This window comes from Hemicordylus capensis, chromosome 1 (genome assembly GCF_027244095.1).
Source record: "Hemicordylus capensis ecotype Gifberg chromosome 1, rHemCap1.1.pri, whole genome shotgun sequence".
Lineage (NCBI taxonomy): Eukaryota > Metazoa > Chordata > Lepidosauria > Squamata > Cordylidae > Hemicordylus > Hemicordylus capensis.
The window spans coordinates 292,801,630-292,827,788 of NC_069657.1; the positions used below are offsets into that span (position 1 = coordinate 292,801,630).

Sequence of the window (26,159 nt, forward strand, 5' to 3'; positions counted from 1 at the left end):
AAGCTTCTGCTTTGGGGCTTTCCTGCTTCCCACTGTCCAGTAGCCTGGGTAGCTGGTGGGAAATTCCCAGGTGGTGAGAGGCAGTGCCACCAGTAAGCAGGTAGTGGGCTTCCCACCACCCAGGAGGCTGCCTGAGTGGTGGTGGAGGCAGCAGCAGCAGCCACACCAGTGATAAGGAGATGCTCATGCACAACACGCATCACCACAGACAGCATTGCAGGCTGTGTGTGCAATCTGCCATTGGGGCCACATTGGGGCTGCCATCAGGGATGGGTGAACACAGGCTTCCCTCCGTTTATCAGGCCTTCCATTTCAATGTATGGAAATTTTTGATCCATTGAATACAACAGCCAACATATCCCTATATCAGGAAACCATTTCTGTACTGTGCCATCTGAAAGTCATTCCTAAGAAAAACGATATTATAGTAGTCTAGTGAAGAAGAAATTATGGGCCTTCTTACATATTATGTTTTGAGGTGTACATCTATGATGTTGTAAGAGTGCTGTTATAAATGCAAAGTAAATGTGTAAATGTGGCAAAGCACTGAGTTCTATAGTAAACTTGTCTAGGGAAGAAAATTGACTGCAACTGTCATGTTGATGCAAACCAGTCCAGCGCTCCCTCCCTCCCCCCTCACCTTGCTCTCTCAAACACAAGCACACTCCTACCAATATTGGCTGGCAAATTGTCTAATGAAACACATGAGTAATGATCAATGGTGTATTAATTGACCACCTCTCCTCCACACCTCTGGCTCAAGAAAGGCCCACTGTGATCACATCGCCCTTATTGCGCAGAGGAGCTCAACCGCTGTCCTGAAGTTTCTACAGACTAGAGGTGGCCAATATGTACCCACAGCAATCAAATTATTTGAGGCCAAGCCACTAGTGCAATTACTCTACTGTGCCTACCCAGAACCCCACTCCAATTTTGCCTCACTAAAAAGAGTCCAGTACAAATTTCTAAGAGCAGCCCTACAAGTGCCTTGCTGTGTCTCTAATGCTACCCTATGCCTGAAAACTGGTACGATAAGGGTTGAGGTCAGAGTGTGGATAACCGTTCTTACCCTCTGGCTTAAACCGTCCCTCAGTCCTCGGGGCCTGGGCCCTTTGACCCTGCAGAGAGTATGTGTGTTCATACACCAGTAAAACTTACCCTGAAATCCATTCAAGATCCTTGGAAGCACTCCACACATATTGGGTTTTGTCTTCCGAATTCTAACTTATCTTGATGTATTTCCAGGTTTTTAAAATGCTAGTTTCAAGAGAGTTTTTCTGAAAACACCAGAGCAAATAGGGAGAGGCACTAAGGCAGAATCATTGTGTTCCTATCCAAGGAGTGTTCTCTCGCTTGCTCTCTCCCCATTGGCTAGAAGGAAAATACAGAGGCATGCAATGCGAACCTGCATCAAAAGCAAACCTGAGAGCAGAGGGGGGGGGGCTGCTTCCCTCAGATGCCTGAGTGTAATTCAAAGTGGCTTCGCTCAACATTTACCCCACAGCATGAAACCATGTGTGCATAACTCCAAGGTAAGGATGTGCACGGAACCGGCTGGCCCAGTTGGGTTCAAAGCTGGACTGGCCTCGAACTCAACTGGACCAGTTCGGTCCAGCACCCCCTCTGTCCAGTTTGGTCTGGGGGAGTTCACGAGCTTCATTTTGTTAAAAAAGATTACCTTTTACTCCCCTCAGGGGAGTTCCTGGAAGCCGCAGGGAAGATCCATTGAGGTTCCCCCTCCCCCCTCATACCCCCGCTCCTCATACTCCCACTCGGCCAGTTTTTGGCCTTCACCTGGCAGCCCGGCGGCCATTATGGAGCCTGTGTGCCTGTGCACATGACCTCTGCATGGCCTGGGCTGTATGGCGTTTCCATAATGGCCACCAGGCTGCCGGGTGAAGGCCAAAAACAGGCCGAAGAGTGGCTGAACCAGCTGAGGGGGGTATGAGGAAGGCCAGCAGGGGGAGGGGGGACCTCCGCAGACCCCCCTGCCTCCAGGAACTCCCCCGAGGGGAGTAAAAGGTGTTTTTTTTTTTAACAAAACGAAGCTCATGAACCACCTGAACATTCAGGGGTGTTCGGTCTGGGGTCAGACCGAACGGGGTGGGTTGGTTTGACCCCAGACGGTAGAACCAAACCAGCTCGATGTCGAAGACATAAGACATCAAACCTATTTGCACACCCCTACTCCTAGGGTGCTTTTTATTCTTGAAAACAGAGCATGGAGTGTAGGGGAGACTTAAAAGGCATATCTCCATGAGTTGAAAGAAAGGGGACTGGTGGAACATTGCTGCCACCAATCTGCCTTTTGCAAAGAAGGAACAACAGTCTCCTTCTCTCCCACCTCTTAACTGAGCAAATTAAGTGGGGACAAGTGTGTGTGTGTGTGTGTGAGAGAGAGAGAGGGAGAGAGAAGGGGGGCATATTTGAGAGAGAGCACACATCAGCAGAGGCAGCAGCAGGGGTTCTCAAGCCCCGTCTCCTTTCTCACTGTCCACCACACCTCCCCACTGAAGCCAGGCATGGGCGGGGAGGCATCCCCTCACCTTAGTGGTCATTGGGTGGACCCCACCAAAACTTGCCCCTCTTTGCAGTGCCACGATTTGTGTAAGAGCACCAAGCTCCTGCCAAAAAAAAAAAAGGCCAAAAAAAAAAAATAGTCTGCCTCTATGCAGGCCAAATTTTGACAGCTATCCTATGAACTCTTACTTGGGAGGAAGCCCATTGAACTAAATTGTTTACCTCTGAGTAAACCAAGCAAGCCTGTAAACTGTTTTCAAAACTAAAAAAATCAGCTACTTTTTTTGGTAACACATAAAATGCTATAAGCCTGAAACGTCAAGATAAAATCCAAAACCAGGCTCTGGCTGTGCGAACGGCACCTTGCTGTTCCTGTATACAAGACAGTGTCAAAACCCAGATAGTACAAATGTGCACCAAGCCTATATGTTGCGAAGCCATTTTAAGTCGCCGTCTGGAAAGCACCCAAAAGAGCTGTTTTCCACCTTTAATGCTAATGATGCTCTACACAACAAAGTGGCTTTGATCTTTTGGCTGCTGATCTCATACTACAATTTGGTGTCATTTCTTTCTTTCTTACATTTTCTTCTTATTTCTAACAGTTTAAAGTTGTGTTAACAACAAAAAAGCAATAATTTATATAGCTGTCTCATAACAATTTCCCTCTGGGCAGTTTACAAAACAAAAGTGATAAAATAAAATGTACACTTATGATGACATTAAAGCAAAAAAAATTTTTTTTAAGGAAACGGGATGGAACAGGTGCCTGTTGTTTGATAAACAAAAATTACCATAAGATGAAACTTAAAAGACAATAGTGCTTAAAAACGCATTTTAAAAGCCTCGGAGAACAAAAGGTCTTCACCTGATATCTAAAAAAGAGGACAGTGATGGTGCCAAGCAAACCTGACTGGGGAGGCTGATCCATAAATGGATGGTGACTGCAACACCAAAAAGGTCCTTTCCCTAATTTCTGCTTGTTGTTACAAGCCACCTTGAGCATTTTTAGTGGAAAGGTGGAGTCTGTGGTGGCTCTAAACCCTTCTGCACCAATGGCAGGGTGCTGAATGCCATCCACCTTGTGTACAACCTCTTTCCCCTCTTGCCTTTTTTTAAAAAAGAGGGAGCAGGAGAATACAGTATTTTGCTGCCTCATGACTGTTACCCCAATAACCTGTTCCCTGAGGTGACCACCTCACCTTCCCTCAAGGAGGGCCACTTGGGTGGAGTGTACAACTTTTAAAAAAGAATAAGTCAAAAAGCTATAGGCATCATCCAGATATTCATGGAAGCAGAATACTTCCAATGTTTTGGTGGAGGGAAGAGTTTCACAAATGTTCCTCTTCTTTCTGCAGCTGCTGTGGCTGCTGATATGTTCATGAAGGCACCCATGCAATGGAAATGTTTTGCTTCGGCAACAGGTGTGGGGCCACCATAGCGTGAACTGGTTCAAAGAACCTGGGCACCTCGTGCCTCAGCCATGCCCCCTGCATCTGATGTCAGATGCAGAGTGTGTGGTTTTGCTCACAAATGGGGCCACGTGCCCCATTTGTGAGCAAAATCAAGCTAGTGCCGCGTTTGCAGTGTAGCCGGGAGCAGCTCTCTCTGCCTTTAAAGGCAGGGAGAGGCACTCCTAGCCCTGCTGTGAATGCGGCGCTGGCCGGATTTTGCTAAAAATGGGGGGGGGGGCCATTTGTGAGCAAAACCACACACCCTGCATCTGGGCTGCCGCTGCCCTCCCTACACATCTATTGGGCAAATCTTAGTCTGGATGCTGCCCTGACAAGTTATTAAGACTGGGCAGATTCCTGGGCTATCTTTGTGGTGTGGTAGCTTCATTGGCCATATTTGAAATAGGAAACTGGATGGAACAGGTGCTTGATTGCCTGTTACCTGACGTTGTGAGCCAAAATAACACATTGTTTTGCTCCTTTTACAACTGAATATACTATTTAATTTGACAGAATCATAGGGGTTTGGTTTGGGGGGGGGGTTGGCCTATTAACTCACCTTTTAATGAAAGTGTTAAAAATAATTTCAACAGATTTCCAGTTGTTCACTTTAATGTGATAAGTGTAAGCAAGTATGTATTGATCACTAATTTCTGAAAGACCTTTGTTCTCTAGCACTGCACAAAAGTTCCTTGTGGAATTCTTTTTATCACAACTACTTCACAGAGTAATCATTTTTGCAGCTTAGCTATCCAGATTACTATCTCGAATTGTATCTAAAACCAACCACATTTCAAGTGGTAAAGTGACAGCTCTGCAATGAAAGTTAATTACCTCAAATGAAATTCAAATATGAGCAAGCTTCATAGAACTACAGAAAACATTCACCATCATGAACAAAAAACAAAAACAAAAACCATAAAGAAGGTAATTTTTAGTGAACTTTTCTAAACCGTTGACTATTTGATGGTTAACCTGAAAGAAATGATTCAAAGTAGTCCCAATGAAATTAAAAGGGCAAGTCAGGCATTGCCTAATTTGTGCTTTCAATTTCAATGGGATGACTTTGACATTTCTGTCTTGTTAGCCAATATATTTCCCCTTATCCGGAAAAATGTAGTTATATCCATATGCTCATCAACTGCTGGTGCTCACTTGTTACTGAACGACTTTGGAACCAATACAGTCCCAATCACTGAGGACCAAACTACATACAGAGACGTAAGTTTTGGGCGGTATAAAATATGTAAAATAAATAAATAAATATGTTCAAATAAAATAAAATAAATAAATGTTACATACATCATTAGCCCTTAATTAAAGGTGGCAATTAACCATCTCTACCTCCATTGCCCTAACTTGGTAAGGCCTGCCTGCAGCTGCCATTTTCTTCAGGAAGGAACTTGCCCTTGGTGCCAATGGTAGTTTCCCTCCTAGGGCAAATATCACCTCCCTTTACCAGTTGCGAGAAATCCCATTCTGAATTGGGACCACGGTGGGGGCTAAGTGTTAACAGTGTTAACTCTTCCTTGTTAACTCTTCCTTGCCCTCATCCATGCCAATGACTCAGTTATAATCATCCTTTCCCAGACTGTCACTCCAGAAACAGAAACAAAGCATGCAAGTGACAATGGTATGTTAGTCTGTCCCTTTGGTTGGCAAAAAAGAGAAGAATTTTAAATGCTGTTGATATATCTGCTTCCAGAAAAAGTACCCTAACAGCACAATCCTCTGCATATTTTCTTGCAAGTAAGCCCTACTGTATTCAATGGGACTTGCTCTCTGGTAAGCTTTGTAATTAATATAATATTAATTCCACAAGCTGTGTAATTTAAGCTGATACTAACTGACAGATGGCAAACTATTTCTGAAACTAAAGGGACACTTAATTTTTTTACATTTATATCCCACTCTTCCTCCAAGGAGCCCAGAGCAGTGTATATGGTTTATGTTCATCTTTACAACAGCCATGTGAGGTAGGTTAAGCTGAGAGATGTGACTGGCCCAGAGCACTCAGTTAGTTTCATGGATGAACAGGGATTTAACTCAGCCCCCCCCCACCCCAGTCCTAGTCCAACACTCGAACCAGTACACTACACTGACTCTCTAGTTGCATCAGAACAATACATCACATATGAAGTAGTTATTTGGATGCCAACCAGAAGATAGTATATTTTAAATATGACACATGACTATTTTAAAAGCAATCAATAATTCAATAATTATGAATTATTAAGAGAACGTATTCTATTTGTCTCCTGATAAATGAGCAAAGAGGTGCCTTTTTAAAGTGGTATTTTCTTTATTTAGCAAGGGCAGAGCAACTGGCCCTATCCATCCCCAGCAGAGCATCTTCCCAGTGGCCATTGCTGGTGTCTCTTTTATGTTTTTGTGTGTGAGCCCTTTGGGGGCAGGGACACATTTTATTTTTTTTATTTATATCTATGTAAACCACTTTGGGAACTTTGGTTGAAAAGCAGTATATTAATATTTTGTGTATTCATGTTCTCTAAGAGAATTTAAGAGAATTCTTCACTATGAGCCCCATTAACCTTTGAGATCATTTGGAGAGGTCCATCTGCCATTGCCTTCCGCTCCTCTGGATGAAGGATGGGCCTTCTCTGTTGCTGCCCCAAGACTTTGGAATGCACTCTCTGCTGAAATAAGACTCTCCCCATCCCCAACAGCTTTTAAAAGGTCTTTAAAGATGCATTTATTCAACCAAGGTTTTTAAACTAAAATTGTGGTTTTAATTTGTTTTAATGTTTTAATTAGTTTTATGTTATTGTAAACTGCCCAGAGATGCAAGTTTGGGACAATGTACAAATATGATAGAACAATTCAAATCTAACTTTTAAAAAATAGTGTGCTTTTTTCATGGGTCATGTCAATTTCTAAAATTAAGGATCAAAGCAGCAAAACTTTAATGATATATAATACTTATATCAAATCGGTAATAGTTCCTATCTAGAAAATTGGCTTAGTTAAGCCTAAACAATGGATTTTTTAAAAAAAATATTGTAGAAAACGAATACATAAGAGAACATTAACAATAAAGGCAGCATCGTAAAATTAAACAACACCATGATGTTCTTTCTTTCTGGCTTCTCATGCTTTAAATACACATTTTCATATACTTTATGGCTCAAGGTCAGAAAATGTGAAGCATCTTGGGGAGGAGTGACAAGATAGCGATGGGCTAACAGCCTAATTTCCAAGCTCCTGCCTGTGCTCGGACATTCCCCCACACCAGGCATGTCATCCAAGGGCAGGCCTGCTCAACTTAGGCCCCCCAGATGTTTTTGGACTACAATTCCCACAATCCCCAGCCACAGTGGCCAATAGCCAGGGATTATGGGAGTTGTAGGCCAACATCTGCAGGAGGGCCGAAGTTGAGCAGCCCTGTCCAAGGGGCTGACCTGCTCCTGGGGGGGGGGGGGGAGAAAAAGACTACGAAAGAGTCCCAGCAACAAGAGCCCACCTGAGGAAGGAGGGGAAGAACTAGGATGAAGAAACAGCTAAGGATTGAAAACTTCCTCCGCCCAGCTGAGGCAGTGCCGTTTGCTGTGAGTACCAAGAACAGATTCACAGCTCTGGCTACAGAAGCCCCTACCCCCCACTGCCAAGCCGGGTCCCCAGGTAACAGATATCAAACAATCCATCTTAAAATTCTCTCATCAGAGAATTTCTTTCTGTGTTATTCTTTCTAGTTAGTCTTATGTCTCCTTCCTAATATAATTCCAGACAATTAGAGATCACATAGTGAATGTGATTATATCAGAGCACAGATTTGAGTGTGTGATAATGTGAAGGAAGGCAAACTAGTCAGCAGCCCTTTTGTTCATGGGTGCTTTCCAGGCTAGCTGCTCAACAGCAGCAAAATGCCTCCATTCAGGCAAGTCACATTAGAAATGTAAACAGCAGGGGGAGCAGTGTCACAGAAACTAACAACCTGAAAAAACAGCAACTTTCTTAAGCCGCATATACGACATCCTAGCTCTATATCACAGCGATTAAATTCAAAACAAGGCATTGGAAATGTGAATGGCACCTTTCCGTCTGCGTAGGGACTGCGGTGTCACAATGCAGGAAGTGTGGAATCACACTTCCGAGATACGACATGACCCCTTGCAGGGTCTGATCTGGAAAGCACCATGGTCAGATTTTTTTTTAGCCCCCCAATGCTACCTTCAAGATTCCTTGGCAGTTTAAAAGTCCATTGACCCTTTCCCCTAAGTTTCAAAATTCAGCGTGTTGTCAACGGTTACTCATACCATACCTATAAAAAAGAACCATTGCTCTAACTGTTATAGTTTTCCTACAAAAATGTATTTTGAAGTTAGTTGAAAATTGCAGTCCTGGAGAGAGACTAAAAACATACCTCATTCGCTGATGTGATTATGACATCACTATCCAGGACTTCTGAGGGGCAGATATACTGTAAATTGAACTGCTTATTCAGCTGGCTTTCCTCACTCTGTCTTTTCCTTCTAACTTTGCTGCCAGCTAACAGGCCCCCAAATCCTATCAGGCTATTAAGGTCAGCAAACTGCATCAGTGGACAGAAGAGGAGGTGGGGGCTTCTTCTTCCAGATGCTGTTACTTTACATTGATCCATCTCCCAAAGATATCCGGTCACATAGCAAGATTTGGGGACCCAAAGGTATCAGGTCCCCAAAACTTGCCTTCCAGATCCCTTTGTAAAGAGAAATTGAACTTGCAAAGGGCTCTGGGAGGAACTCATGCAACCACAAAAAGATCACTCTTGCTGATGTGAAGATGAATGTAATTTAGGGCTGAATCAAAATGTCTTCCAATTCTGCCACTATTTTCATCAATGGCAGAAGTGGGCCAGGTGGGCAATTTCAGTACAAGTGGGCCCTCCTTGAAAGTGCTGTGGATATCTGAGGGGGCTTACTGAGAGTGGTAGCACTTTCAGAATGGTAGCAATTATTTTAGCAGTTATTGTAAAAGCTCTTTGGGCAGTGGCAGGCAGCAATGGTGGCAGTGGCAGTAGCAATCAGGTCCCTATCAGCAACCAGCTCCCTACACCGCCCTACCACTTTTCTGGGTGCAGTGCTAACTTTCCAAAAGGATGCGTGCAGCTGTGGCACTGCTCCCCGCAACCTGCATGCCTGCTGGTTTTGAAAGGAACCTATCCCCACCGAACGGGTTCAGATGTGGGAGCCTGAGATGGTTGGTACTTCCCTAAGGAAGCATCGAACTGGTTCAGGCACAATCACGGAGATAATCTCCAAGTAGCCTGTTTGTCTCTTCAGACAGACACAAGTGTGGTAAATGGTGGGAGGAGGGAACAGCTTCAGAAGGGCGGGACTTACAGGTGCACTTCTATGAACAGTGTAGTTGGGTACAGCATCCATGATTAGCTGAATGTCTGACTATGTTTGTCACGGAGAGTATCAGGAGGCTCTTGATACTCTCCATATCAAAGATTCACCTAGTTTCATCAAAATTCTGACTCCTCTCAAAAATCTTAACTATTTTTCTTAAGACTGAGTATCTAAACTTACTTTGCTTTACGTAAAATTTTGTGATAATTAGGGGATGTTCAGATTTTCTACTCCCCCTTTAGCATATTAGGCAGTATTATGAAAACTCTTTTAGCTTCCTCAAAGGAAAAATTCAAAGTAAAGAGTAAAATGCAAAGCGCATTTGGGGTTTTTCCTTAAGTGAAGCATCTGATGAATTTCAAAAATTCATCAGATGCTTCACTTAAGGAAAAACCCCAAATGCGCTTTGAATTTTACTTCAGGTGCAATATCAGTGGCAATTCTAACATTTAAGACACACAAGAGCATAAATCTGCAATGAGAAAAATGACCCCTCTCCTGAGTGGAATAAACTGTCTATTAGTAAAGGGAGGAGCTTTGAAATTCCAAAAACTTGCATCAGTGTTCAAGTCAAATGGCCATCTTCAATAATCAACAATGATAATTATCAAACGGCACAGATATGAAAATTACTGCACAGGGAAAATGCTAGTGAAGTAATTTATATGCTGTAATCTTAATCCTCCCACTTTTATAGTTCTACCCTTTCACACCCCTGCACAATTACATTTCTTCAGGGAAAAGTGCATTGTTCCAAGTAGTTACCTACTTTTTTTGAATTTCGGAATAACTATTAGGGTGGGGGAAATGCCCAAGGGGTCTAATTACTGAAAGGTCTAAATCTGACAGATACTTAAGAGGAAATAATATTTAATTCAAAGATGCAGGGAGTACTTTGGGTTGAAGTAGTTTGGCATAAAATAGCCTTCTAATCCCCATTAAAACATCAGTTTATCTTGGATTGTATGAGTATTACCTTAAAAAGCTTTTCTCATTTTTAAGTACTAGACTAAAATATAATTTAATTCAAATTATGGATTTCATGAAATATCTTCATAACTGCACAGGAAACAACTGCAATTATTCCCTTTTTATTTTCTGTTTATTATTATCTTCTCTGCAACAAGAGATATACAAATATATGTTTAACAGAGAACTATTTAAAACTAAAACAAACAACAACCCCCAAACCCCACTTCACCTTTCAACAAATGCATCAAATTGCAGTAAACAATGCATATATTCAAGCTCTATACTTAAAACCATTAGACAAGTGTCAATCAATCCACACGAGGCAGAGATATGATTGAAAACTGCTTTGTTCAGGGTATGTACATGACCTACTCTGGGTGGGACTGTACTCCCCCAAAAGATCAGGTTTGCAGACTGTCAGTGCTGCTCCCTCCACAGTCCTTACTAGGCCTCGCAGTTTTATAAAATAATAGGCGGAACTGGGGGGGGGCAGGCAGGGCACGTGCCCTAGGCGCCACTGAGGTGGGGAGCGCCACTCCAGTTCCTGCCACCCCCACCCCACTGCCCACCTGCCCAGCCCCAGGGCCCCTCAGCCACTTGCCTCCAGCTCCGGCCTAGGATCGGCAAAGAGGCCTAGGATCGGAGCAGCCTGCAAACTGCAGAGCTCTTCTCTCCCCGCCTCTCAGCTGATCGGCAGGTGGGCGGGGCTTCCAGAGAGGCCTCCTCTGAGTAGGCCTCCCTGAAGCCTGAACTCAGCAGGCCCCAGCAAGCCAGGAAGGAGGAGGCTGGCAGAGCTCCCTGCAGCAGACCAGACCATCCAGCACAGCTTTTGCAAGGTAGGCTGTGAATTCCTTTTTGTGGTTACCCCCCTATATAGGGATCTGCTTGCCATAGGGCTTTGATATGGGTGGTGGGGCGAGACTGAGAAGTCTCTGAATATTTAATTTAAAACAGACTGAAAAATGTGCTGGCTTTAAAAACAAAAACTATCTAAAAAGGCCTATAAGTGGCTTGTTTCATGTCAGAAAATTACAAAAACTTCTGGAACAAATATTTATTCATTTTTTCATTCTTTCATTCATTTATAAATGCACTTATGTTCAAGTTGTTTTGCAACCCAGAAGGTCTGAGTGAGAACTGTGAAGCATGTGTTGTGCTTTTATTTTATTTTATTTTTCTTGTGTGTGAACTGCTCTCCAATAACTTGCAGGGGATTCAGGGTAAATCTGGCCAACATGTGAATGCAGCACCTCCATTCCAGAGGAGATGTGTGTTAAAGGGCTTTAAAAGCCTCGTGTGAAAAACCTCCTGGAATCAAACTTTACTGAATTTGTTCAGAATTCTGAGAAAACAAACATAGGCTCACCTGCATGGTTGAAAGTCTCCTTTGCTAATCTGCAGCGAGGGGGCCATTTTAATAATTAGCGTTGCTAGTGTGTTCTAGGCATTAAAAGTAGCACAAATATATACAGGTGAAACTCGGAAAATTAGAATATCGTGCAAAAGTCCATTAATTTCAGTAATGCAAATTAAAAGGTGAAACTGATATATGAGACAGACGCATTACATGCAAAGCGAGATAAGTCAAGCCTTAATTTGTTATCATTGTGATGATCATGGTGTACAGCTCATGAAAGCCCCAAATCCACAATCCCAGAAAATTAGAATATTACATGGAACCAAGAAGACAAGGATTGAAGAATAGAACAATATCGGACCTCTGAAAAGTATACAGTGTACTGTGCTTGATTGGCCAGCAAACTCGCCTGACCTGACCCCATAGAGAATCTATGGGGCATTGCCAAGAGAAGGATGAGAGACATGAGACCAAACAATGCAGAATTGCTGAAGGCCGCTAATGAAGCATCCTGGTCTTCCATAATACCTCATCAGTGCCATAGGCTGATAGCATCCATGCCATGCCGCATTGAGGCAGTAATTGCTGCAAAAGGGGCCCAAACCAAGTACTGAATACATATGCATGCTTATACTTTTCAGAGGTCCGATATTGTTCTATTCTTCAATCCTTGTCTTCTTGGTTCCATGTAATATTCTAATTTTCTGAGATTGTGGATTTGGGGTTTTCATGAGCTGTACGCCATGATCATCACAATTATAACAAATTAAGGCTTGACTTATCTCGCTTTGCATGTAATGCGTCTGTCTCATATATCAGTTTCACCTTTTAATTTGCATTACTGAAATTAATGGACTTTTGCACGATATTCTAATTTTCCGAGTTTCACCTGTAGTACTCAATGTATATCACTATATACTGTGAAGTGTGTATTCAGTGAAATGTATTTCCAGGCAGCATACTTATTTTGAAATATCAGACTTAAATCCTTGGGGGCCTGGGATGTGTGGAGGCCCTGGACTTTGAGGGGCTGGGGGCCCATTTTAAAATCTCATCTTGGCCCATTCCAACCTTCCTATGCCCCTGGCGGTCACTACACATGGGTTTCTGCACAACACCTGCACAGAAGAAACTTCCATGTAGAAAATGTGTCTCTTGTAAATTGACCCTGAATTTTCCATCCATGACTGGGATATCTGAGAGTTACAGTCAATAATAAAAGAGCAGCACACTGCTTGTGACAGGAAGGGGCAAATTACAATGATTTCTTAGTCTGGCAGGGGCTGGTTTTGGCCCTGGCAGAACTTGGCTGTCTGCTCCTGTTGCAAATGCCTCTGTCTAGTGTGGCAAACTAATGTATCCTCCTCCCTCTTGGTGTCAAAGTAAGCACTGGTGTGGTGAATGCACATATACCCCATCATGAGCCAACAGTCATCATAAGACAAAGGCTGGCAGGAATCATTCACTGGTTTATAGACACCCCACCACCACCACCTTCTTCTTCCCCTATTTTGCTAGTGGCTATTTGGGCAGGTGATCCTCTAGGACAAAGTCATGTTTTTTTAAAAAGAATGAGATGAGACAGAGAAAATGACACTTGGAATCTTTGCATAACTCCTGACTGTTGTTCTAAGTCTTTTACAGAGATGGCTCATGTTTTCAGGTTTTGATCAACAACCATGTCTAGATGGTACAGTGTTCCTTTTAACAAGGATTTCCAGATATTGTTGACTACAAGTCCCATCATTCCTGTTTCGACAGGGTAGCAATTTCAGTGCTTGCCCTAGGCGCTATTTCCCCTACTTACGCCTCTGTATAAAATGGAGAATCCCGTTTCTCCAAAATCCCTTGGTGGTTTAGTGTGTATTCCAATTGCACTGAACTCCGAAGGGTTAGCTGAAAAATCTATGAGTTCAATTTGCATTTCTAATTGGAAATGGTGAATTGGTATCTTTGGCAAAATAGGATTATTTTCTAAACCAAACAACTTTTGAAGAGGTCAGTTTTGTGCTTTTGTATTGACAGATGGTTCTAAAGATTTGATCAGAGAGTGTAGGTGGACTTCTCTGGGCACTAAAGAACTTTAAAAATTTAGGGTTTGGCTCTGCTTTGATCTCATTTTCTTTTAACCCCCTCAAGTAGTTCAGAAAACTCAAGCTTGGAAAAGTTAGCTGGCAGCTTACTATTCACAGGGGCTGGTTTCAGATTGCATTAGTCCTTCATGAGGCGCACTGAGGTTTTGGAGACATTCAAATTGCTGACTTTAAAGTTCGAAATAGTCAGGGCCTTGGTTATCTGAAAAAATGACGATATGTTCTCCCAATGATTTAAGTTTCTCAAGGAAAGTCTTGGTACGAGTTCCTCTGATTAGGGGATGGTGACTGGTCTCAAAAACGAAGGGTTTTTCAATGGTTTCATCCCTGTTGTCAATTTCTCCCACTGAAAGCTAATTTTATTTCTGCAAAAGTAAATACAAAAGTAAAGTGCTTTGTGTCATTCCCCACTGCACCTGCCCATACCTACCTCAGAGCTAAATAGGTAATGTCTGTTTCTGCTCTAATAGAGTATTTCTGGATGAGCTCTGAAAATGACACTGTCCACCCAGTGTCTGCCTGGTGCAGGGCTTTTGCCCCACCTAACCTTTGATATAGCACATAGCTGGTGGGGGTTATTTAACTGGTTAAGAGTTTGGGTGGGCAAAGCCAGAGAGCCTACAGAATTCTCTCCAGCCCAAACTAGCAGTCAGTGTTTATGAGGCATCCCTCCCTGAAGAACAATTTGGGTTTGGGCTGGTTGTCCTTTTTGGGGCTGTGTAGGAATTTGGCTCCTCATCAAACTGGCCAGCGATGGGGGTGTTTTTTTGCCTACCTCATACTGTTCTCCATAGTTAGCTAGGCTTCATGGTCAAAACAGCAGGTACAGTGTAGGTTAGAGAGTGGTTAGGCACTGTTTATTGGTGAGTGCCCTAAGGCATGCGGTTTTTGTGTGAAGGGGAGCTCCAGCTATCCCTTAGAGGCTTCATGGCTCAGGGTAATTGGCCTGGGGCTTCTCTTGGCACAGGGGCATCATCAACCGTAAAAATGATGTGGCTTGATGGTAGCAATGCTTCTTGCTTACACCTTGACCCTATATGGGTCAGCTAAGAAGAGCAGTGCTCAGCCTTAGGACCATGGGGCTGCTTTGAGCTGGGATGTAATTACCCAAGAAGCCTATCATCCTCAGGAGTAGACTTCCCCTTAGACGGGTGGTGTATCTGTTTGTCTCTAGCCCCTGTGACCTCCTTACCAGAAGTAGATGAAGGTGACTCCAAACCACCTGATGTAGAAGTCTCAGGTATTTTACATCATTCTAGTTCAGCTGAACAATCATCTCTGGCCCTGGTTCCCCAGGCTCATCGGTGTGTAAGCGAATGTGACCTTTACTCATCCTGACTACTCGGACTCGGACATCCTTGACCCCTTTTTTAAAAATATAAAGGTCCCATTTGTTCTTGGATCATGCCTGGAATCCATGCCATGCATCATGCCTGTCTTTGGCATGATGGACATGATTTTTTTAATGGGACAGCCCAGTTCCTACTCCATAGGATGAAGCACCACAGGGCAGGCTTAATTCCTGCATGGGGTCAAAATAAACCAAAAACTCTGATGATAAGAATAGCCTCTTGGGATTCTTGGAAGGCTTTTCCTGGGTTTTCTCCCCAGTACCACCCTATTCCTTTCCTTAAGGGTTGGTGTAATGGTTCTAAGAGGGCTGCAAGCATTGGTAGGAAAAGATTATAGTAATTCAGCATTCCCATATAGGCCAAAGTTCTGATGTGTTTAATGGAGCAGGTGCTTTTTCAGTAGCTGAGACTTTGTCTGACACAGGATAAACACCATCTTTATTAATTTTATATCCCAAGTATTGTATTTCAGGTCTTTTGTAAAATCACTTTTTTTTGTTTCAATCTCAGTCATTTTCCAATCGTTGAAACACTGGGTGCATTCACAGTCTGCTAGTGTGACGTCCAAATGCAGCACTGGAGGCTGCATTCCGTGAAAAGGGAGTTGAGGGAGGAAGCTCCTCCCTGGGCATGACTGGCTGTGCCAGCTGTCCTTCAAGCAAGAGGGAAGCCTGCACAGCCAGTTCCCCCTCCTCCCTTCAGTCTCCCTGACTGCAGAGAGCCCACTCTCCATTTCGTCCAAATGCAGACAGGAAAGCAGGGGCGGGTGTCAAACCAAGGGTCTGCATTACATGCGAATTTGGCCACTGTCTCGAGTATTAAAAGGTGTTATTGATCTCTTTTGCCTGTGATTTGAATGTTGTCAGTCCTCACCATTACTGTGGGGATGTTCTTTTAGAGAGTTTCCATGGCTCTTTGAAAGATCCCAGGTACTGATGAAACTCCATAGGGCAATCTATTATACTGGCACAATCCCTTGTGGGTATTGATTGTGTTAAATTTCTTGCAATCCTCCTCAAGTTCCATCAGCTGGTATGCTTGGGACATGTCCAGTGTACTAAAATATTGTCCTCTGCCCAGCACTGCTAACAAGTCCCCTGTTTGTGGAATAGGGAAGTTATTCAACTTAGTTAAAGACTTGATTAAAGGTGACTTTAGAGTCTCCACAGATGCAGATGGTTTCATGTGGCTTAGCCAAAGGTACAATGGGTGTTGCCCATTCAGAAAGTGGTACAGGAGAGATAATGCCTTCCCATTCCAGTCTTTCCAGTTCAGTTTCATTTCATCTCGAAGACCATATGAAACCATTCTGGCTTTTAAATGTTTTGGCTAACTGCCCTCCTGGATGTAAATTCAGGCTTTCAGTCCTTTTAATATACACTAAACCACTGTGGGATAGGCTCTGAAAATTTCTTCTAAGACTGGGAATTCCTGTGTCTCTATGTATCTATCTATATTTCTCTAAGGCACACCCATCGCAAATCCCATGAGTGGCAGCTCTTGAGAGAGTTCTGCTTTCCTGGAGAAGAAAGCAGCAGAGATGGCAGACAGACTTGCGGGGGGGGGATTGTGGTGGGGGGAATGGCAGCGGTGGGCAGGGGGAAGGAAATGGCGGGCGGTTGAGGAAAGAAAATGGCAGTGGTGGCAGGGTGGGGAAAGAAAACACTGGCAACAAGCAGTGCAAGAAAGCGGCGGCGGTGGACAGGCAGGGAATGACAATTGTGGCAAGGGGCCCCCGAGAACAGAGGGAAAACTGAGAGGGAGGAGGGAAGGAGGGGGAAGTACTAGAGGCCTAGATGCTCTGCGCCCAGCCCAGCTAGTTTTACATATTTCATCCCAATCTAATTTGAGTTATTTCAGCCATGATCAAACAAGTTTGGTCTTTCCCCTTGTACTACTAATACCTGTAGGGCTCTCCATTGTCCTTTAAATGTGGACTAGGATATTTACAGATTCTAGTTGCAAAATGGTTTCCCCACTATAAGTTTTTAATTTTGCTCTTGTCTTGGCCAATGGACTTAGGCCTGCTTTACATTGTTGATAAGTCTCCTAACTGATGACTGTAACAAAAGAGCCAGTATCTTTTTCCATATCTACAGGTTGATGGCATACCTGCCAACATGTCCCTGTTTTCCTATTCACTTGAATGGGAAAATGGGGACATGTTGACAGGTATGTGATTGTTAAACTGCACTGTCACTTTACAATCTAAAGGGTGGAGTCTTTGGCTTTATATTTAGCCCTATAAGTCCCACTCAATATTACTACACAAATACTTTTCAGAGCTTGCCTGCGCTCCATAAGTGCTATTAGAGGAAACAATCTCAGCAGTCAATTAAATACTATATCATCATCATTACAATTTAACATTTATATATAACTTGCAGTTCAACTGGCATATTACAATACTTTATTTTAAATTAACCTTATGAGAGTCATACAATGATTACCTCACTAATCCTCACAACAAATCTATAGAAGGAGGGCCCAAGAGACAGGATGAAGTGTGGGAATGGTGGGGGAAAGAGCATGAAAAGTCAGATGGAGAAGAGAAAGTACTGTATGTGAGTTACTAAACTAGATAGCTGGTTGGATTAGTGGATTTGCTCACATAAAGAGGACAGTATAAAAGGATTTGATGAAAGGATTTGATGAGAGAGATCAGTTGACTTTCTAGATAAAAGGAGAAGGTTCTGTTGAAGGAGATGCTGATGATACAGTAATGGCTTGATTCTCACTTCACAGAAGTCCCTGGAAATAGGAATGTACATCTCAATATGTGAACCATTCTGTTAACACAACCTTAAGCACTATCCCTTTCTCTCATTGTTGTGAAGAAAATTGTGGTATTGTTCCAAATTGCCCCTACTCAAGCAGAGAGCTGAGGTAAAGCCCAACCCTTTTCATGTTTAGATCTAGGGGGAAATACTGCTAGCAGTAAGTGCTAAGCAGAGAGAAAAGAGCTATATACTATGGCATTTTCCACCTTGCACACCAATTATTTTCTTTGTAAGGTTACAATCGAATGTGTTACAAGACTCAAGCTCCATGTTGTCAGATATTTCCCAGATGTGGTTGGGCAAGTTGCAGTTGGCAGTCTCTCTGTCATGAAAGATAATGGGCAAAATATGGAAGAAGAGAATTTAAATTGCCCTGCTGTGCAAATGTGTTTTATAAAAAAATTTAAATCCCCCTCCTTTAACTCTTGAGGCATAAGACAATGGTACAAGATAGCTGTTCCAAAAGGCACATAGGTCAGTTCATTTATTTTAATCCTGTGTGCTATGTGTAAACCACAAGTGCTCCCCTGTCCCCAGAAGCTTACAAAATGTAACTTTTAAAAGGAATAAAATCAGCAAGTAGAATAATAAAATGCCAATCTACAATTAAACAGAAAGCACTAAGCATCAGTCCATCACAATTAATAACTCAAATTTTCACACTGTATATGCTGCTCTCCAGCTAGAAAGTTCCCCTAGCAGTTAACAATACAATAAAACTACCAATTTTAAATTAGGCATAGAACAATGAAAAACAAAATAGACCATACAACTTAATAAAGCCAATAAAACAATGGTAGAACAACCACTTCCTGAAATTAAAGTCAGTAATTAACAAGCTGAATGTCGACCTGGGCAAATAAAAAAAAAAAGACTTAGCTTGATGAAGGAAGGACAAAAAATTTGATGCCAGGGAAGCCTTTCTTAGGAGGGCATTTCGGATATGAGGTGCCATAAAGGCCCTAATGCTGGTCATCACCATCCAGTGTATGAAAGGGTATGGGATAAGGCCCTCTGAAGACTTAATACAATTATTGGAAAAAGGTCAGGTGAGGGAAGTCAGTCCTTCAGGTGTGCTGGTTCCATGCTAATTAGACTGTGAGTCCTTTTAGTACAGGAAATCATTCATTTTCCTATGAGAACTTGCTTTGTTGAAAAGTGATTTATAAATGTTTATAATAAAAATGTTAAATAACAACATTATTTATGTTTATAATAATAATTTTATATTTATGATTTAATTATATATATATATATATATAAATTCTCCTGGGTGTGCCTTGGAATGTGTGTCCCAGCACCCATCTGATTGGCTGGGCTGCGGATGGGCCTGATTGGCTGAGGTGCACCCAAGAGGATTGGTCGCTGCGGCAGCGGCAGACCTGGCCGCAGAGGCCAGAGGCAGTGGCGGGCCCAGCCCAGCTGTGGAGGCAAGGCCTGGGAGGGGGGAAGTGGGGGGGTAGAAGTGGCGGTGGGGAGGAAAAGTGGCTGGGCCTGGAAGTGGAGACTGGGGCAGAAGGTGGGGGGAAGAGGTATCTGCCGGCCCCAAAGAGTGCACAGATGCTCTGTATGGGGTCGGCTAGTAATAATAAGTTGTTGGTGATAACCTATAAAGCCCTAAAAAGCTTGGGCCCTGAGTTTTTAAGAGAATGTCTTCTTCGTTCTGAACCCCACTGAGATCATCAGGAGAGGTCCGTCTGCATTTGCCACCAGCATTTGCCACTGGTGGCTACTCAGGGACGGGCATTCTCCGTTGCTGCCCTAAGGCTTTGGAATGCGTTCCCTAGAGAAATAAGAGCCTCCCCATCTCTGACATCTTTTAAAAAGTCTCTAAAGATGCATTTCTTCACCCAGACTTTTAATTGATATTGTTTTGATTGTTTTAATGTTGTTTTTAGAATATTGTTTTAAAATTTTAAATTGTGTTTTAAATTTCTTGCTTTTAAATTTTTTTGTTTTTGTTTTTAATTAATGTTTTACTTTTAATCTTGTTGTTACGCCCAGAGACATAAGTTTGGGGCGGTGTAAAAATATGATAGATAAATAAATAAATAAATAACATCTGCAAAAAATACAAGCTAGCTGTAGCCAAAAATTGGTGGGACCATAAAATTGAAAAAGTTGTAAAAAATGAAGTTGCAAAAATATTATGGGACTTTTGACTACAAACAGACAAACATCTGCAACACAATACACCAGATATAACTGTAGTCAAGAAGAAAGAAAAACAAGTCAAAATAATCAACATAGCAATACCAGGGGATAGCAGAATAGAAATTTAAAAAGTCACAAAATACAAAGATCTATAAATTGAAATTGAAAGGCTGCGGCAGAAGAAGACCAAAATAATCCCAGTGGTAATTGACACCCCAGGTGCAATTCCAAAAAACCTTGAAGAGCACCTCAACACCATAGGGGCCACAGAAATCACCATCAGCCAACTACAAAAAACAACTTTACTGGGAACAGACTATATTTTGCAATGATATCTATAACAATAACAATATTGATAACAAAATGCAGCAATCCCAGGTCCTTGGGAAGGACTCGATGTCTGGATAAAACCAACCAGCCAATAACACCTGTCTGACTGTGGAAACAAGAAAAAATAATTAAAAATTAATGGCTTTCATCCAGAGTACGTTACTCGATAGTACGCCTGTGCACATTCAGAAAATTTGGATTCGGATCTGGACCCGACCTGACCCGACTTCAACAATTCAGGATTCAGATTTATGTGTTCTGGCAATGTCAAATATCGGATTGGATTCTGAATCAGAATCCCATCTTAAATTCTGATTTTCCCCCATAGAGGTTAATGGGGAAATCAAAATAAAATCCATCAAAAGTCAACAGTTGACCTTAAAGCCTTGAAACATGCCACACATGTGGAGGAGACGGTCAGGCCCCCCTTTAGTGAAATAGAAGGTAACTGGTCTAATTCCCTGGGGTTTTGGTTTTTGTGTGTGTGTGTGTGAACTTTTGAAATTTTTGTTTAAAAATAGCTAAAAATGGTGAAATCTGACTTCTTTCAAGCCAGAACTTTACAAAAACTTCTAAAGCTGAAGAACCTCCTTGGTCCATCATTCCACCAGCATGTGGAAGAATCTGCCCTTTGCCTTCATGAAAAGGGGGAAGAGCATACTCCTTTTGCCTTCCCTTTTATGTTTCCAGAATGGATGGGCATACAGTTATGAAATGTGGTTCACATGAAGTCCACATTGGCAGGAGTCTGTTATTTTCTTTTTCTTCAAAGCTCACTCCTCTGATTTTTGGTGATTTGGTGGGGGTACTAAAAATGGCTGAAAAATTGTGAAACATAGGAAGCTGCCTTATACTGCATTAGACCCTTGGTCCATCTAGCTCAGGATCGCCTACTCGGACTCGTAGCAGCTTCTTCAAGGTTGCAGGTAAGAGTCTCTATCAGCCCTATCTTGGAGATGCCAGGGAGGGAACTTGGAACCTTCTTCATGCAAGCATGCAGATGCTCTTCCCAGAGTGTACCCATCCCTGAGAGGAATATCTTACAGCACTCACACATGTCTTCCATTCATATGCAAACCAGGAAAGATCCAGCAAAGGGGACAATTCATGCTCACTACCACAAGTCCATCTCTTTGGCTTCTTTCAAGCTACAACTTTACAAAAGGTTCTGGATCTAAAGCCCCTTCTTGGACCATCATTCCACTGTGGAAGGAAAAGGACATTCTTATGATTTTATATCAATTTTTTCTCCCCCATTGGGGATGAGCAGAATGTTCAGTTGGCAGAATGTTCTGACTTGAAATGAGAATTTTGAGTGTTCCGAACTTGGAACAGAGCACCTTTCAAATCTTCTGAGCTCAGAACGGAATGACCCCATTCTGAGTCTGAAATGGCACTTTTCTGGACTCTGTGAGTGCAGCAGCTATTTGCATGGTCAGCATCACCACACAAATGGCTACCATACAGTATACCCTACATGTACAGGGGCACCTGAGCAGCATTCCCTCTAATTTTTTTCATCAGTGAGCGGAATGAGTTGGGTGGCAGTATCAAGGCAGTGTGTGAACATGTACATTTTTATGTGCCAGTGCCACTATAGATGCAACACACACACATATATATATAGATAATAGAATAGTATATAGATGATGATGATGATGATGATGTCACACAATGAGCACTTAATGGCACAACATGAAAACCAAATATAGCAATTAAAACGTTAACCAAAACAGTCAAATATGCAGCAGAAAGCAACACCCAATTCTCCATGATATACTACTATGTTTATTGTTTTGTGTGCTAATTTCAGATTACGGATTAAAGCATTTTGTGCAACCTGTTCTATATACACTGTTGAAAGTTAGCACATAATTTAAAAAATAATAAAACAAATTATTTATAATTTTTTAAAAATAAAACAAAAAGTATTGCGGGGGTGGTAGATGGGTGCTCCTGTCCTGAGCATCACAGAACGAGGAGGTAGCACAGTAGGAAAACACCAGCTCTCTGTCATACAGAAGTATGGGAAGATTAAATAATAACTGCTTTTTAAAAAAGATTTTTAAAAACTAAGTATTGGATGCTGATATGATGCTATGGAAAGGATATACAATCTGGGATCTGCATTCCAAACTTGAAATAAAAGGGAATTTTGCTTTTTTGAAAGTTGACTAAGCAATTACTCAAATTAAAGAAACTGGAAAAGCAAACAGTGGTAAAAATATTTTAATTCTTTCTTTTTTCTTTGGTAGGGAAGGTAAATTTGTTTTTTGTTTTTTGCCCAATGTGCTTTAAAAATATCTTAACACATAAGGAAAATTCCCCCACTCTAACTTCCCTGTGGAGTTCCCTTCCCAAAGTTCTGTATGGCAGAGAGGCATTTCCATTTATTTTATTATTTATTTATTTAATTTATATACCGCCTGCCTCTGAAGGCCCTAGGCAGTTCACAAAAGTAAATACAATAAAGGCAAAATAAAACAACCATTAAAACAACAATTTAAAACATTCAGATATTACTAAAAGCCAGGCTAAAAAGATGTGTCTTAAGGGCTCTTTTAAATGTGGGTAAAGATGTTGAATCACGAACGGCTATAGGGAGCACATTCCAGAGCCCAGGAGCAACCACAAAGAAGGCTCACTCCCGAGTCGCCGCCAGACGAGCTGGCGGCATCTGGAGACGGACCTCTCCCAATGACCTCAATGTGCGGTGGGGATCATGCAGAAGAAGCATAATCCCTACTCTCCCAGGTAACTTGATCCTAAGGCATTTAGATCTTTAAATGTAATTACCAGCACTTTGTATTTTGCCCAGAAATCTATTAGTAGCCAATGCAATTGCTATAAAACAGGCATAATATGGTCTCTCCAAGAAAACTTGGAGACCAATCTAGCCACTGCATGTTGGACCAACTAAAGTTTCTGAACCACATACAAAGTCATCCCCATGTAGGGCATACTGCAGAAGTCAAGCCTAGAGGTTACCAAAGAGGGCATCACAGTTCTGAGATAATTGTCTTCAAGGAATGGATGCAGCTGTCTTATCAATTGAAGTTGTTAGAAAGTGCTCCTGGCCATAGCTTCAACCTGAGAAACCAGAGTGAGGCCTGGGTCCAGAGCCACTCCCGTGCTCCATACCTGTTCCTTCGGGGGGAGTGCAACTCACATCAAATACAGGAAGATCTATCACGTCCCTCATGATATCAAATAAAGGAAGACCTATCACATACTCATGACCTCTTACCATGAGTACATCTTGCTTGGATTCAGTTTCAATGTATTATCCCTTATCCAGTCCATTACTATCTGTAGACAGGCATTTAGGGGAGTTATACCATTTCCTGATGATGATGTCATGGAGAAATAGATTTGGGTGTCATCAGCATATTGATAACACCCTGCTCAAAATCCCCTGATGATCTCACTCAGCGGTTTCATGTAGATGTTAAAGAGCATCAGAGATTGGATGGAGCCCTGAGGTACACCATACAGTAGCTCTCATTTCAGAGAGCAACTATCTCCTAGTGACACCATCTGGAATCTACCTGAGAGATAGGAATAGAACCACTGCAGAGCAGTACGAGCTATACCCAAATTCCCCAAGTGATCCATAAGGATACCATGACCGATAGTATCGAAAGCCACAGAGAGGTCCAAAAGAACCAACAGAGTCACACTCCCTCTGTCCATTCCTTGGTAGAGATCAGGCCAACCAATGCTGCCTCCACACCATAGCCTGCTCTAAACCCAGTTTGAAATGGATCTAGATAATCAATATCCTCCCAAACTGCCTGGAGTTGATCAGCCACCTCCTTCTCAATTATCTTGCCCACCCAAGGGAGGTTGGAGACTAATAATTACCCATCACCAAGGGCTCTAGGGCATGCATTTTAAGTAGAGGTTTCACAATTGCCTCCTTCAAACATGGAGGCATCCTGCCCTCCCTCAGTGAGGTGTTTGTGATGTCAGCTAGGCCATCTCTAACACCCTCCCTGCTAGATGTCTTAAGCCATGTTGGCATGGATCCAAAGGACAAGTGGTAGGCTGAAAAGCTCCAAGGAGCCTGTCCACATCCTCAGGAGTCACAAATTGAAACTGATCCATTTTAATTGAACCAGAGGGATCACTGGACACCTCTATAATTGACCCCACCATAATCGTGGAGTCCACGATTATTCGAGTTGGCTCGAATGTGAGAGATTTTATTTGCAAAAAGTTGTTAAAAGCATCACAGTGGGATGATGAAAAATCCAAATCTTAATTCAGAGAGGAGGGAACCTGAGTCAATCCCCTCACAACTCGGAAAAACTCTGCTGGATGCGAACTTGCAGACACAATACATGCAGAATAGAATTGCTTCTTTGCTGCATGGATTGCCACAGAATAAGCCTTCAAATGGCTTTGTGTCATGTCATATCAGATTCAAGTCGAGTCTTCCTCCATTTACGCTCTAGTCTTCTCCCTTGCCGCTTCTGCTCCTGTAGCTGTTCAGTATACTATGGAGATAATTTCAAAGTAAAATGGAGAGGACGCTTAGGCGTGACAGTGTCTACTGCCCTGGTAAGCTCCAGGCCTCCACCAAAGCATTGCCATCACTGGCAGAACCAACTCTAAAATCCTCCAAGGCCTCTTGGTATACTATATGATCCAATAGCCTTCTTGGCTGGACCATCCCAATAGGTCCTTCACCCCTGAGCCATGAAACCAACCTTAACCAAATGGTGGTCCGTCCATGACAATGGAGAGCCTCTAGAAGTCTCCACCCATGGAACACCACAGAATATCCAGCAGGAAGTAACTGAGCCCATACTGGGCCATTAGCCTCCCCCAACCAGGTCTCAGTTATACAAGCCAGGTCAGCAACCTCATCCATGATCAAATCATGGATTATTTTGGTCTTATTTTGAACTAACCTGGCATTGCAAAAGAGCAAGGTCAGGTTCTGTGGGCAGTTGGAACTACTCACTGAAGCCTGAGAGCTGACAGGACAGCCAGAAGAGGAAAAATCTATTAAATTTCTGATCTCTCTCCTCTTGTAAAGGCCTGCTGACCTACCGACACCAAGTCTTCTTTTCCACTTACAGTTTTCTCACTGTACCACCTCCTTATTGTTTGAGGAGCCAGCCAAATCAAGAAACATAGTCATGGCTTTTATCAAAGGAAATAATAACTCAGCCTTTGGGGGTTCTTTGAAAGGTTTGAAAAGGTCAAGTCAGTCAGAAAGATTCAGCAGCAATTAATGACTCTATGCCATGCCACCTTTCTTTCTCCCCTAGCACTCTGGCCAGCTGTTTCCCCTTACTGCCTCTCAGTAGTGTCTTGCCCCGGCCCCCGCAGTCTCACTTTCACAATGGGCTGGAGAATCGAACGAGCTGCTAATCAGATAAATCCAGGTTACAGCAAGAAGGGGGCCACAGAGTAACTCACCACCAGGATTACCAATCAGTTTGTAATCAGGTGAATTAGCAGCAGCCTTTGTCTCTGGGTTTGTGCTTTTAAACCCCACTTTTTCACAATCTATAATTGTAGCTGGCTGACTCTTCCATGGCCAGGGCAGAAAAATCAACTCTCCTGCTCCAGCTCTCTCACTTGCAGGAGGGACCCGATTCTCCTAATCTTGCCATGGCAAGAGCCAACACGGCAGTAATGGGAAGCCGTGTTCTGGTGGCTTTTTTTTTTTTTTTAAACACCTTTCCTTGGGTCCCTACCCTACAAAATCTTCAATGCAAAAGGCAAAGTTCCACAGTCATAGAGCCCCCCCCCCTTTTCTCTCTCAACACACAAACTCATCCCTCT

General features: G+C 42.7%; 1 protein-coding gene and 1 long non-coding RNA gene across 3 annotated transcripts in view; one reads left to right on the forward strand and one right to left on the reverse strand.

The window, feature by feature from the left end:
* The window catches only part of CSMD1 (CUB and Sushi multiple domains 1), a 1,678,033-nt gene that overhangs the window by 1,026,975 nt on the left and 624,899 nt on the right, over positions 1-26,159 (reverse strand). The window lies entirely within an intron of this gene.
* LOC128340719 (uncharacterized) overlaps positions 10,903-26,159 on the forward strand; it is a 54,473-nt gene continuing 39,216 nt past the window's right edge. Inside the window, exon 1 of the long non-coding RNA XR_008313918.1 lies at positions 10,903-11,130. This is a non-coding gene — a long non-coding RNA (uncharacterized LOC128340719). The remainder of the gene's footprint in view (positions 11,131-26,159) is intronic.